The sequence below is a fragment of the Ambystoma mexicanum genome, chromosome 1p (genome assembly GCF_040938575.1).
Source record: "Ambystoma mexicanum isolate Mex_15411 chromosome 1p, UKY_AmexF1_1, whole genome shotgun sequence".
NCBI classification, from domain to species: domain Eukaryota; kingdom Metazoa; phylum Chordata; class Amphibia; order Caudata; family Ambystomatidae; genus Ambystoma; species Ambystoma mexicanum.
Window position 1 is genome coordinate 1,475,678,394 of NC_090921.1, and position 14,415 is coordinate 1,475,692,808.

General features: G+C 42.9%; 9 non-coding genes across 9 annotated transcripts; all 9 read left to right on the forward strand.

Moving 5' to 3' along the window:
• The first annotated feature begins 1,185 nt into the window (after positions 1-1,185).
• Positions 1,186-1,259, forward strand: TRNAI-AAU (transfer RNA isoleucine (anticodon AAU)). The gene has a single exon. It is a non-coding gene; the product is annotated as a tRNA-Ile (tRNA).
• Positions 1,260-2,265: 1,006 nt separating this feature from the next.
• Positions 2,266-2,339, forward strand: TRNAI-AAU (transfer RNA isoleucine (anticodon AAU)). Its single transcript has one exon. It is a non-coding gene; the product is annotated as a tRNA-Ile (tRNA).
• A 677-nt stretch (positions 2,340-3,016) lies between these two features.
• TRNAI-AAU (transfer RNA isoleucine (anticodon AAU)) lies at positions 3,017-3,090 on the forward strand. The gene has a single exon. It is a non-coding gene; the product is annotated as a tRNA-Ile (tRNA).
• Positions 3,091-6,826: 3,736 nt separating this feature from the next.
• TRNAI-AAU (transfer RNA isoleucine (anticodon AAU)) lies at positions 6,827-6,900 on the forward strand. Its single transcript has one exon. It is a non-coding gene; the product is annotated as a tRNA-Ile (tRNA).
• Positions 6,901-7,906: 1,006 nt separating this feature from the next.
• On the forward strand, positions 7,907-7,980 carry TRNAI-AAU (transfer RNA isoleucine (anticodon AAU)). Its single transcript has one exon. It is a non-coding gene; the product is annotated as a tRNA-Ile (tRNA).
• A 1,860-nt stretch (positions 7,981-9,840) lies between these two features.
• Positions 9,841-9,914, forward strand: TRNAI-AAU (transfer RNA isoleucine (anticodon AAU)). Its single transcript has one exon. It is a non-coding gene; the product is annotated as a tRNA-Ile (tRNA).
• Positions 9,915-10,638: 724 nt separating this feature from the next.
• Positions 10,639-10,712, forward strand: TRNAI-AAU (transfer RNA isoleucine (anticodon AAU)). Its single transcript has one exon. It is a non-coding gene; the product is annotated as a tRNA-Ile (tRNA).
• A 1,060-nt stretch (positions 10,713-11,772) lies between these two features.
• Positions 11,773-11,846, forward strand: TRNAI-AAU (transfer RNA isoleucine (anticodon AAU)). The gene has a single exon. It is a non-coding gene; the product is annotated as a tRNA-Ile (tRNA).
• Positions 11,847-13,804: 1,958 nt separating this feature from the next.
• Positions 13,805-13,878, forward strand: TRNAI-AAU (transfer RNA isoleucine (anticodon AAU)). Its single transcript has one exon. It is a non-coding gene; the product is annotated as a tRNA-Ile (tRNA).
• Positions 13,879-14,415: the final 537 nt, after the last annotated feature.

The window sequence follows — 14,415 nt, forward strand, 5'->3', positions numbered from 1 at the left end:
TTTTGGAAATATTTCTGCAGAAGCATGAGATTGATGCAGAATTCCCACCCACAGCTTTAGATTTACTATGACTAGTTTGCTGTTTTGTTTCAAGCAGCATTCCATAAATGGTCACGGGTCAGTACTGCTGCGGGACGTCCAATGAGATGCATTTAACCTTCTTTGTCACAGTTCTACTTAAATGTGATGCAGCAGGCCACAAGTCAGTTTAAAGATAATTGTAATATTCATGAATTTCCTTCAGATCACATGTAGTTTTCCTTTAGGTTGTTGTGAGGATAAGGGTTGTATTTGTGAATGAGTTAGGCATTTTTTTTCCAAGGGAAGAAAAAATCCCCCTGCAACTGGCCTCCCACTTATGCTCCAGTCAGAAACACGGCTCTCAGCTGGCCGGTTAGCTCAGTTGGTTAGAGCGTGGTGCTAATAAAGCCAAGGTCATGGGTTCGATCCCTGTATTGGCCACTTTGTCATTTTGGGAAATATTTCTGCAGAAGCATGAGATTGATGCAGAATTGGCACACACAGCATTAGAATTATTAACACAAGATTGCTGTTTTGTTGGAAGCAGCTGTGCATACATGGTCACGGGTCAGTACTGCTGCGGGACATAACCAATGTTGTTGTGAGGATAAGGGTTGTAATTGTGAATGAGTTAGGCATTTTCTTTCAAGGGAAGTAAACTCCCCCCGCAACTGGCCTCCCTCCTATGCTCCAGTCAGAAGGCATACTTTTTCTGACTGAGCATGGTGCTAATCACGCCAAGTTAGCAAATTTGATCCCAGCATTGGCCACTTTGTCAATTTGGGAAATATTTCTGCAGAAGCATGAGATTGCTGCAGAATTTCCACCCACAGCTTTAGATTTACTATGACTAGTTTGCTGTTTTGTTTCAAGCAGCAGTCCATAAATGGTCACGGGTCAATACTGCTGCGGCACTTCCAGTGAGATGCATTTAACCTTCTTTGTCCCAGTTCTACTTAAATGTGATGCAGGCTACAAGTCAGTTTGAAGATAATTGTCATATTCGTGAATTTCCTTCAGATCACATGTAGTTTTTCTTTAGGTTGTTGTGAGGATAAGGGTTTTATGTGTGAATGAGTTAGGCATTTTTTTTCCAAGGGAAGAAAAAATCCCCCTGCAACTGGCCTCCCTCTTATGCTCCAGTTAGAAATATGCCTCTCAGCTGGACGGCTAGCTCAGTTGGTTAGAGCATGGTGCTAATAACGCCAAGGTCACGGGTTCGATCCCCGTGTTGGCCACTTTCTCATTTTGGGAAATATTTCTGCAGAAGGATGAGATTGATGCAGAATTGGCACTCACAGCTTTAGAGTTACTAACACAAGATTGCTGTTTTGTTGGAAGCAGCTGTGCATACATAGTCACGGGTCAGTACTGCTGCGGACATAACCAATGTTGTTGTGAGGATAAGGGTTGTATTTGTGAATGAGTTAGGCATTTTCTTTCAAGGGAAGAAAACTCCCCCCTGCAACTGGCCTCCCTCCTATGCTGCAGTTAGAAGGCTTACTTTTTCTGACTGAGCATGGTGCTAATCACGCCAAGTTAGCGAATTTGATCCCAGTATTGGCCACTTTGTCAATTTGGGAAATATTTCTGCAGAAGGATGAGATTGATGCAGAATTGGCACTCACAGCTTTAGAGTTATTAACACAAGATTGCTGTTTTGTTGGAAGCAGCTGTGCATACATAGTCACGAGTCAGTACTACTGCGGACATAACCAATGTTGTTGTGAGGATAAGGGTTGTATTTGTGAATGAGTTAGGCATTTTCTTTCAAGGGAAGAAAACTCCCCCCTGCAACTGGCCTCCCTCCTATGCTCCAGTCAGAAGGCATACTTTTTCTGACTGAGCATGGTGCTAATCACGCCAAGTTAGCGAATTTGATCCCAGTATTGGCCACTTTGTCAATTTGGGAAATATTTCTGCAGAAGCATGAGATTGATTCAGAATTCCCACCCACAGCTTTAGATTTACTATGACTATTTTGCTGTTTTGTTTCAAGCAGCAGTCCATAAATGGTCACGGGTCAGTACTGCTGTGGGAAATGACCAATGAGATGCATTTAACCTTCTTTGTCCCAGTTCTACTTAAATGTGATGCAGGCTACAAGTCAGTTTGAAGATAATTGTCATATTCATGAATTTCCTTCAGATCACATGTAGTTTTTCTGTAGGTTGTTGTGAGGATAAGGGTTTTATGTGTGAATGAGTTAGGCATTTTTTTTCCAAGGGAAAAAGGCTCTCAGCTGGCCGATTAGCTCAGTTGGTTAGAGCGTGGTGCTAATAATGCCAAGGTCACGGGTTCGATCCCCGTATTGGCCACTTTGTCATTTTGGGAAATATTTCCACAGAAGCATGAGATTGATGCAGAATTGGCACTCACATCTTTAGAGTTACTAACACAAGATTGCTGTTTTGTTGGTAGCAGCTGTGCATACATGGTCACGGGTCAGTACTGCTGCGGGACATACCCAATGTTGTTGTGAAGATAAGGGTTGTATTTGTGAATGAGTTAGGCATTTTCTTTCAAGGGAAGAAAACTCCCCCCTGCAACTGGCCTCCCTCCTATGCTCCAGTCAGAAGGCATACTTTTTCTGACTGAGCATGGTGCTAATCACGCCAAGTTAGCGAATTTGATCCCAGTATTGGCCACTTTGTCAATTTGGCAAAAATGTCTGCAGAAGCATGAGATTGATGCAGAATTCCCACCCACAGCTTTAGATTTACTATGACTAGTTTGCTGTTTTGTTGGAAGCAGCAGTCCATAAATGGTCACAGGTCAGTACTGCTGTGGGAAATGACCAATGAGATGCATTTAACCTTCTTTGTCCCAGTTCTACTTAAATGTGATGCAGGCTACAAGTCAGTTTGAAGATAATTGTCATATTCATGAATTTCCTTCAGATCACATGTAGTTTTTCTTTAGGTTGTTGTGAGGATAAGGGTTTTATGTGTGAATGAGTTAGGCATTTTTTTCCAAGGGAAAAATACTCTCAGCTGGCCGGTTAGCTCAGTTGGTTAGAGCGTGGTGCTAATAACGCCAAAGTCACGGGTTTGATCCCCGTATTGGCCACTTTGTCATTTTGGGAAATATTTCTGCAGAAGCATGAGATTGATGCAGAATTGGCACTCACAGCTTTAGAGTTACTAACACAAGATTGCTGTTTTGTTGGTAGCAGCTGTGCATACATGGTCACGGGTCAGTACTGCTGCGGGACATAACCAATGTTGTTGTGAGGATAAGGGTTGTATTTGTGAATGAGTTAGGCATTTTCTTTCAAGGGAAGAAAACTACCCCCTGCAACTGGCCTCCCTCCTATGCTCCAGTCAGAAGGCATACTTTTTCTGACTGAGCATGGTGCTAATCACGCCAAGTTAGCGAATTTGATCCCAGTATTGGCCACTTTGTCAATTTGGGAAATATTTCTGCAGAAGGATGAGATTGATGCAGAATTGGCACTCACAGCTTTAGAGTTACTAACAAAAGATTGCTGTTTTGTTGGAAGCAGCTGTGCATACATAGTCACGAGTCAGTACTACTGCGGACATAACCAATGTTGTTGTGAGGATAAGGGTTGTATTTGTGAATGAGTTAGGCATTTTCTTTCAAGGGAAGAAAACTCCCCCCTGCAACTGGCCTCCCTCCTATGCTCCAGTCAGAAGGCATACTTTTTCTGACTGAGCATGGTGCTAATCACGCCAAGTTAGCGAATTTGATCCCAGTATTGGCCACTTTGTCAATTTGGGAAATATTTCTGCAGAAGCATGAGATTGATGCAGAATTCCCACCCACAGCTTTAGATTTACTATGACTAGTTTGCTGTTTTGTTGGAAGCAGCAGTCCATAAATGGTCACAGGTCAGTACTGCTGTGGGAAATGACCAATGAGATGCATTTGACCTTCTTTGTCCCAGTGCTACTTAAATGTGATGCAGGCTACAAGTCAGTTTGAATATAATTGTCATATTCGTGAATTTCCTTCAGATCACATTTAGTTTTTCTTTAGGTTGTTGTGAGGATAAGGGTTTTATGTGTGAATGAGTTAGGCATTTTTTTCCAAGGGAAGAAAAAATCCCCCTGCAACTGGCCTCCCTCTTATGCTCCAGTCAGCTCTATGCCTCTCAGCAGGCTGGTTAGCTCAGTTGGTTAGAGCATGGTGCTAATAACACCCAGGTCAAGGGTTCGATCCCCGTATTGGCCACTTTGCAATTTTGGGAAATATTTCTGCAGAAGGATGAGATTGATGCAGAATTGGCACTCACAGCTTTAGAGTTACTAACACAAGATTGCTGTTTTGTTGGAAGCAGCTGTGCATACATAGTCACGGGTCAGTACTGCTGCGGACATAACCAATGTTGTTGTGAGGATAAGGGTTGTCTGTGTGAATGAGTTAGGCATTTTTTTTCCAAGGGAAGAAAACATCCCTCTACAACTGGCCTCCTGCTTATGCTTGAGTCAGAAACAAAACTCTCAGCTGGCTGTTTAGCTCATTTGGTTAGAGCGTGGTGCTAATAATGGCAAGGTCACGGGTCCCCGTATTGGCCTCCTTGTCATTTTGGGAAATATTTCTGCAGAAGCATGAGATTGATGCAGAATTGGCACTCACAGCTTTAGAGTTACTAACACAAGATTGCTGTTTTGTTGGAAGCAGCTGTGCATACATGGTCACGGGTCAGTACTGCTGCGGGACATAACCAATGTTGTTGTGAGGATAAGGGTTGTATTTGTGAATGAGTTAGGCATTTTTTTTCCAAGGGAAGAAAACATCCCCCTGCAACTGGCCTCCCTCTTATGCTCCAGTCACTTTTTCTGACTGAGCATGGTGCTAATCACGCCAAGTTAGCGAATTTGATCCCAGTATTGGCCACTTTGTCAATTTTTGGAAATATTTCTGCAGAAGCATGAGATTGATGCAGAATTCCCACCCACAGCTTTAGATTTACTATGACTAGTTTGCTGTTTTGTTTCAAGCAGCAGTCCATAAATGGTCACGGGTCAGTACTGCTGCGGGACGTCCAATGAGATGCATTTAACCTTCTTTGTCACAGTTCTACTTAAATGTGATGCAGGCCACAAGTCAGTTTGAAGATAATTGTAATATTCATGAATTTCCTTCAGATCACATGTAGTTTTCCTTTAGGTTGTTGTGAGGATAAGGGTTGTATTTGTGAATGAGTTAGGCATTTTTTTTCCAAGGGAAGAAAAAATCCCCCTGCAACTGGCCTCCCTCTTATGCTCCAGTCAGAAACACGGCTGTCAGCTGGCCGGTTAGCTCAGTTGGTTAGAGCGTGGTGCTAATAAAGCCAAGGTCATGGGTTCGATCCCTGTATTGGCCACTTTGTCATTTTGGGAAATATTTCTGCAGAAGCATGAGATTGATGCAGAATTGGCACCCACAGCATTAGAATTATTAACACAAGATTGCTGTTTTGTTGGAAGCAGCTGTGCATACATGGTCACGGGTCAGTACTGCTGCGGGACATAACCAATGTTGTTGTGAGGATAAGGGTTGTAATTGTGAATGAGTTAGGCATTTTCTTTAAGGGAAGAAAACTCCCCCCTGCAACTGGCCTCCCTCCTATGCTCCAGTCAGAAGGCATACTTTTTCTGACTGAGCATGGTGCTAATCACGCCAAGTTAGCGAATTTGATCCCAGCATTGGCCACTTTGTCAATTTGGGAAATATTTCTGCAGAAGCATGAGATTTATGCAGAATTCCCACCCACAGCTTTAGATTTACTATGACTAGTTTGCTGTTTTGTTTCAAGCAGCAGTCCATAAATGGTCACGGGTCAGTACTGCTGCTGCACTTCCAATGAGATGCATTTAACCTTCTTTGTCCCAGTTCTACTTAAATGTGATGCAGGCCACAAGTCAGTTTGAAGATAATTGTAATATTCATGAATTTCCTTCAGATCACATGTAGTTTTTCTTTAGGTTGTTGTGAGGATAAGGGTTTTATGTGTGAATGAGTTAGGCATTTTCTTTCCAAGGGAAGAAAAAATCCCCCTGCAACTGGCCTCCCTCTTATGCTCCAGTCAGAAATAAGCCTCTCAGCTGGCCGGTTAGCTCAGTTGGTTAGAGCATGGTGCTAATAAAGCCAAGGTCACGGGTTCAATCCCCGTATTGGCCACTTTGTCATCTTGGGAAATATTTCTGCAGAAGCATGAGATTGATGCAGAATTGGCATTCACAGCTATAGAGTTACTAACACAAGATTGCTGTTTTGTTGGAAGCAGCTGTGCATACATGGTCACGGCCCAGTACTGCTGCGGACATAACCAATGTTGTTGTGAGGATAAGGGTTGTATTTGTGAATGAGTTAGGCATTTTCTTTCAAGGGAAGAAAACTCCCCCCTGCAACTGGCCTCCCTCCTATGCTCCAGTCAGAAGGCATACTTTTTCTGACTGAGCATGGTGCTAATCACGCCAAGTTAGCGAATTTGATCCCAGTATTGGCCACTTTGTCAATTTGGCAAAAATGTCTGCAGAAGCATGAGATTGATGCAGAATTCCCACCCACAGCTTTAGATTTACTATGACTAGTTTGCTGTTTTGTTGGAAGCAGCAGTCCATAAATGGTCACAGGTCAGTACTGCTGTGGGAAATGACCAATGAGATGCATTTAACCTTCTTTGTCCCAGTTCTACTTAAATGTGATGCAGGCTACAAGTCAGTTTGAAGATAATTGTCATATTCATGAATTTCCTTCAGATCACATGTAGTTTTTCTTTAGGTTGTTGTGAGGATAAGGGTTTTATGTGTGAATGAGTTAGGCATTTTTTTCCAAGGGAAAAATACTCTCAGCTGGCCGGTTAGCTCAGTTGGTTAGAGCATGGTGCTAATAACGCCAAAGTCACGGGTTTGATCCCCGTATTGGCCATTTTGTCATTTTGGGAAATATTTCTGCAGAAGCATGAGATTGATGCAGAATTGGCACTCACAGCTTTAGAGTTACTAACACAAGATTGCTGTTTTGTTGGTAGCAGCTGTGCATACATGGTCACGGGTCAGTACTGCTGCGGGACATAACCAATGTTGTTGTGAGGATAAGGGTTGTATTTGTGAATGAGTTAGGCATTTTCTTTCAAGGGAAGAAAACTACCCCCTGCGACTGGCCTCCCTCCTATGCTCCAGTCAGAAGGCATACTTTTTCTGACTGAGCATGGTGCTAATCACGCCAAGTTAGCGAATTTGATCCCAGTATTGGCCACTTTGTCAATTTGGGAAATATTTCTGCAGAAGGATGAGATTGATGCAGAATTGGCACTCACAGCTTTAGAGTTACTAACACAAGATTGCTGTTTTGTTGGAAGCAGCTGTGCATACATAGTCACGAGTCAGTACTACTGCGGACATAACCAATGTTGTTGTGAGGATAAGGGTTGTATTTGTGAATGAGTTAGGCATTTTCTTTCAAGGGAAGAAAACTCCCCCCTGCAACTGGCCTCCCTCCTATGCTCCAGTCAGAAGGCATACTTTTTCTGACTGAGCATGGTGCTAATCACGCCAAGTTAGCGAATTTGATCCCAGTATTGGCCACTTTGTCAATTTGGGAAATATTTCTGCAGAAGCATGAGAATGATGCAGAATTCCCACCCACAACTTTAGATTTACTATGACTAGTTTGCTGTTTTGTTGGAAGCAGCAGTCCATAAATGGTCACGGGTCAGTACTGCTCTGGGAAATGACCAATGAGATGCATTTAACCTTCTTTGTCCCAGTTCTACTTAAATGTGATGCAGGCTACAAGTCAGTTTGAAGAAAATTGTCATATTCATGAATTTCCTTCAGATCACATGTAGTTTTTCTTTAGGCTGTTGTGAGGATAAGGGTTTTATGTGTGAATGAGTTAGGCATTTTTTTCCAAGGGAAAATGACTCTCAGCTGGCCGATTAGCTCAGTTGGTTAGAGCGTGGTGCTAATAATGCCAAGGTCACGGGTTCGATCCCCGTATTGGCCACTTTGTCATTTTGGGAAATATTTCTGCAGAAGCATGAGATTGATGCAGAATTGGCACTCACATCTTTAGAGTTACTAACACAAGATTGCTGTTTTGTTGGTAGCAGCTGTGCATACATGGTCACGGGTCAGTACTGCTGCGGGACATAACCAATGTTGTTGTGAGGATAAGGGTTGTAATTGTGAATGAGTTAGGCATTTTCTTTCAAGGGAAGAAAACTACCCCCTGCAACTGGCCTCCCTCCTATGCTCCAGTTAGAAGGCATACTTTTTCTGACTGAGCATGGTGCTAATCACGCCAAGTTAGCGAATTTGATCCCAGTATTGGCCACTTTGTCAATTTGGGAAATATTTCTGCAGAAGCATGAGATTGATGCAGAATTCCCACCCACAGCTTTAGATTTGCTATGACTAGTTTGCTGTTTTGTTGGAAGCAGCAGTCCATAAATGGTCACAGGTCAGTACTGCTGTGGGAAATGACCAATGAGATGCATTTAACCTTCTTTGTCCCAGTGCTACTTAAATGTGATGCAGGCTACAAGTCAGTTTGAAGATAATTGTCATATTCGTGAATTTCCTTCAGATCACATTTAGTTTTTCTTTAGGTTGTTGTGAGGATAAGGGTTTTATGTGTGAATGAGTTAGGCATTTTTTTCCAAGGGAAGAAAAAATCCCCCTGCAACTGGCCTCCCTCTTATGCTCCAGTCAGCACTATTCCTCTCAGCAGGCCGGTTAGCTCAGTTGGTTAGAGCGTGGTGCTAATAACACCAAGGTCAAGGGTTTCGATCCCCGTATTGGCCACTTTGTAATTTTGGGAAATATTTCTGCAGAAGGATGAGATTGATGCAGAATTGGCACTCACAGCTTTAGAGTTACTAACACAAGATTGCTGTTTTGTTGGAAGCAGCTGTGCATACATAGTCACGGGTCAGTACTGCTGCGGACATAACCAATGTTGTTGTGAGGATAAGGGTTGTCTGTGTGAATGAGTTAGGCATTTTTTTTCCAAGGGAAGAAAACATCCCCCTAAAACTGGCCTGCTGCTTATGCTTGAGTCAGAAACAAAACTCTCAGCTGGCTGTTTAGCTCATTTGGTTAGAGCGTGGTGCTAATAATGGCAAGGTCACGGGTCCCCGTATTGGCCTCCTTGTCATTTTGGGAAATATTTCTGCAGAAGCATGAGATTGATGCAGAATTGGCACTCACAGCTTTAGAGTTACTAACACAAGATTGCTGTTTTGTTGGAAGCAGCTGTGCATACTTGGTCACGGGTCAGTACTGCTGCGGGACATAACCAATGTTGTTGTGAGGATAAGGGTTGTATTTGTGAATGAGTTAGGCATTTTTTTTCCAAGGGAAGAAAACATCCCCCTGCAACTGGCCTCCCTCTTATGCTCCAGTCACTTTTTCTGACTGAGCATGGTGCTAATCACGCCAAGTTAGCGAATTTGATCCCAGTATTGGCCACTTTGTCAATTTTGGAAATATTTCTGCAGAAGCATGAGATTGATGCAGAATTCCCACCCACAGCTTTAGATTTACTATGACTAGTTTGCTGTTTTGTTTCAAGCAGCAGTCCATAAATGGTCACGGGTCAGTACTGCTGCGGGACGTCCAATGAGATGCATTTAACCTTCTTTGTCACAGTTCTACTTAAATGTGATGCAGGCCACAAGTCAGTTTGAAGATAATTGTAATATTCATGAATTTCCTTCAGATCACATGTAGTTTTCCTTTAGGTTGTTGTGAGGATAAGGGTTGTATTTGTGAATGAGTTAGGCATTTTTTTTCCAAGGGGAGAAAAAATCCCCCTGCAACTGGCCTCCCTCTTATGCTCCAGTCAGAAACACTGCTCTCAGCTGGCCGGTTAGCTCAGTTGGTTAGAGCGTGGTGCTAATAACGCCAAGGTCATGGGTTCGATCCCTGTATTGGCCACTTTGTCATTTTGGGAAATATTTCTGCAGAAGCATGAGATTGATGCAGAATTGGCACCCACAGCATTAGAGTTACTAACACAAGATTGCTGTTTTGTTGGAAGCAGCTGTGCATACATGGTCACGGGTCAGTACTGCTGCGGGACATAACCAATGTTGTTGTGAGGATAAGGGTTGTAATTGTGAATGAGTTAGGCATTTTCTTTCAAGGGAAGTAAACTCCCCCCGCAACTGGCCTCCCTCCTATGCTCCAGTCAGAAGGCATACTTTTTCTGACTCAGCATGGTGCTAATCACGCCAAGTTAGCGAATTTGATCCCAGCATTGGGCACTTTGTCAATTTGGGAAATATTTCTGCAGAAGCATGAGATTGATGCAGAATTCCCACCCACAGCTTTAGATTTACTATGACTAGTTTGCTGTTTTGTTTCAAGCAGCAGTCCATAAATGGTCACAGGTCAGTACTGCTGTGGGAAATGACCAATGAGATGCATTTAACCTTCTTTGTCCCAGTGCTACTTAAATGTGATGCAGGCTACAAGTCAGTTTGAAGATAATTGTCATATTCGTGAATTTCCTTCAGATCACATTTAGTTTTTCTTTAGGTTGTTGTGAGGATAAGGGTTTTATGTGTGAATGAGTTAGGCATTTTTTTCCAAGGGAAGAAACAATCCCCCTGCAACTGGCCTCCCTCTTATGCTCCAGTCAGCACTATGCCTCTCAGTAGGCCGGTTAGCTCAGTTGGTTAGAGCGTGGTGCTAATAACACCAAGGTCAAGGGTTCGATCCCCGTATTGGCCACTTTGTAATTTTGGGAAATATTTCTGCAGAAGGATGAGATTGATGCAGAATTGGCACTCACAGCTTTAGAGTTACTAACACAAGATTGCTGTTTTGTTGGAAGCAGCTGTGCATACATAGTCACGGGTCAGTACTGCTGCGGACATAACCAATGTTGTTGTGAGGATAAGGGTTGTCTGTGTGAATGAGTTAGGCATTTTTTTTCCAAGGGAAGAAAACATCCCCCTACAACTGGCCTCCTGCTTATGCTTGAGTCAGAAACAAAACTCTCAGCTGCCTGTTTAGCTCATTTGGTTAGAGCGTGGTGCTAATAATGGCAAGGTCACGGGTCCCCGTATTGGCCTCCTTGTCATTTTGGGAAATATTTCTGCAGAAGCATGAGATTGATGCAGAATTGGCACTCACAGCTTTAGAGTTACTAACACAAGATTGCTGTTTTGTTGGAAGCAGCTGTGCATACATGGTCACGGGTCAGTACTGCTGCGGGACATAACCAATGTTGTTGTGAGGATAAGGGTTGTATTTGTGAATGAGTTAGGCATTTTTTTTCCAAGGGAAGAAAACATCCCCCTGCAACTGGCCTCCCTCTTATGCTCCAGTCACTTTTTCTGACTGAGCATGGTGCTAATCACGCCAAGTTAGCGAATTTGATCCCAGTATTGGCCACTTTGTCAATTTTGGAAATATTTCTGCAGAAGCATGAGATTGATGCAGAATTCCCACCCACAGCTTTAGATTTACTATGACTAGTTTGCTGTTTTGTTTCAAGCAGCAGTCCATAAATGGTCACGGGGCAGTACTGCTGCGGGACGTCCAATGAGATGCATTTAACCTTCTTTGTCACAGTTCTACTTAAATGTGATGCAGGCCACAAGTCAGTTTGAAGATAATTGTCATATTCATGAATTTCCTTCAGATCACATGTAGTTTTCCTTTAGGTTGTTGTGAGGATAAGGGTTGTATTTGTGAATGAGTTAGGCATTTTTTTTCCAAGGGAAGAAAAAATCCCCCTGCAACTGGCCTCCCTCTTATGCTCCAGTCAGAAACACGGCTCTCAGCTGGCCAGTTAGCTCAGTTGGTTAGAGCGTGGTGCTAATAACGCCAAGGTCATAGGTTCGATCCCTGTATTGGCCACTTTGTCATTTTGGGAAATATTTCTGCAGAAGCATGAGATTGATGCAGAATTGGCACGCACAGCATTAGAGTTACTAACACAAGATTGCTGTTTTGTTGGAAGCAGCTGTGCATACATGGTCACGGGTCAGTACTGCTGCGGGACATAACCAATGTTGTTGTGAGGATAAGGGTTGTATTTGTGAATGAGTTAGGCATTTTCTTTCAAGGGAAGTAAACTCCCCCCGCAACTGGCCTCCCTACTATGCTCCAGTCAGAAGGCATACTTTTTCTGACTGAGCATGGTGCTAATCACGCCAAGTTAGCGTATTTGATCCCTGTATTGGCCACTTTGACAATTTGGGAAAAATGTCTGCAGAAGCATTAGATTGACGCAGAATTCCCACCCACAGCTTTAGATTTACTATGACAAGTTTGCTGTTTTGTTGGAAGCAGCAGTCCATAAATGGTCACAGGTCAGTACTGCTGTGCGAAATGACCAATGAGATGCATTTAACCTTCTTTGTCGCAGTACTACTTAAATGTGACGCAGGCCACAAGTCAGTTTGAAGATAATTGTAATATTCATGAATTTCCTTCAGATCACATGTAGTTTTCCTTTAGGTTGTTGTGAGGATAAGGGTTGTATTTGTGAATGAGTTAGGCATTTTTTTTCCAAGGGAAGAAAAAATCCCCCTGCAACTGGCCTCCCTCTTATGCTCCAGTCAGAAGGCATACTTTTTCTGACTGAGCATGGTGCTAATCACGCCAAGTTAGCGAATTTGATCCCAGTATTGGCCACTTTGTCAATTTGGGAAATATTTCTACAGAAGCATGAGATTGATGCAGAATTCCCACCCACAGCTCTAGATTTACTATGACTAGTTTGCTGTTTTGTTTCAAGCAGCAGTCCATAAATGGTCACGGGTCAGTACTGCTGCAGGACTTCCAATGAGATGCATTTAACCTTCTTTGTCACAGTTCTACTTAAATGTGATGCAGGCCACAAGTCAGTTTGAAGATAATTGTAATATTCATGAATTTCCTTCAGATCACATGTAGTTTTTCTTTAGGTTGTTGTGAGGATACGGGTTGTATGTGTGAATGAGTTAGGCATTTTTTTTCCAAGGGAAGAAAAAATCCCCCTGCAACTGCTCCAGTCAGAAATGTGACTCTCAGCTGGCCGGTTAGCTCAGTTGGTTAGAGCATGTTGCTAATAAGGGCAAGGTTACGGGTTCGATCCCCGTATTGGCCACTTTGTCATTTTGGGAAATATTTCTGCAGAAGCATGAGATTGATGCAGAATTGGCACTGACAGCTTTAGAGTTACTAACACAAGATTGCTGTTTTGTTGGAAGCAGCTGTGCATACATGGTCACGGGTCAGTACTGCTGCGGGACATAACCAATGTTGTTGTGAGGATAAGGGTTGTATTTGTGAATGAGTTAGGCATTTTCTTTCAAGGGAAGAAAACTCCCCCCTGCAACTGGCCTCCCTCTTATGCTCCAGTCAGAAGGCATACTTTTTCTGACTGAGCATGGTGCTAATCACGCCAAGTTAGCGAATTTGATCCCAGTATTGGCCACTTTGTCAATTTGGGAAATATTTCTGCAGAAGCATGACATTGATGCAGAATTCCCACCCACAGCTTTAGATTTACTATGACTAGTTTGCTGTTCTGTTTCAAGCAGCAGTCCATAAATCGTCACGGGTCAATACTGCTGCGGGATTTCCAATGAGATGCATTTAACCTTCTTTGTCCCAGTTCTACTTAAATGTGATGCAGGCCACAAGTCAATTTGAAGATAATTGTAATATTCATGAATTTCCTTCAGATCACATGTAGTTTTTCTTTAGGTTGTTGTGAGGATAAGGGTTGTATGTGTGAATGAGTTAGGCATTTTTTTTCCAAGGGAAGAAAAAATCCCCCTGCAACTGGCCTCCCTCTTATGCTCCAGTCAGAAATATTCCTCTCAGCTGGCCGGTTAGCTCAGTTGGTTAGAGCGTGGTGCTAATAACGCCAAGGTCACGGGTTCGATCCCTGTATTGGCCACTTTGTCATTTTGGGAAATATTTCTGCAGATGGATGAGATTGATGCAGAATTGACACTCACAGCTTTAGAGTTACTAACACAAGATTGCTGTTTTGTTGGAAGCAGCTGTGCATACATAGTCACAGGTCAGTTCTGCTGCGGACATAAACAATGTTGTTGTGAGGATAAGGGTTGTATTTGTGAATGAGTTAGGTATTTTCTTTCAAGGGAAGAAAACTCCCCCCTGCAACTGGCCTCCCTCCTATGCTCCAGTCAGAAGGCATCCTTTTTCTGACTGAGCATGGTGCTAATCACGCCAAGTTAGCGAATTTGATCCCAGTATTGGCCACTTTGTCAATTTGGGAAAAATGTCTGCAGAAGCATTAGATTGATGTAGAATTCCCACCCACAGCTATAGATTTACTATGACAAGTTTGCTGTTTTGTTGGAAGCAGCAGTCCATAAATGGTCACAGGTCAGTACTGCTGTGGGAAATGACCAATGAGATGCATTTAACCTTCTTTGTCGCAGTACTACTTAAATGTGATGCAGGCCAC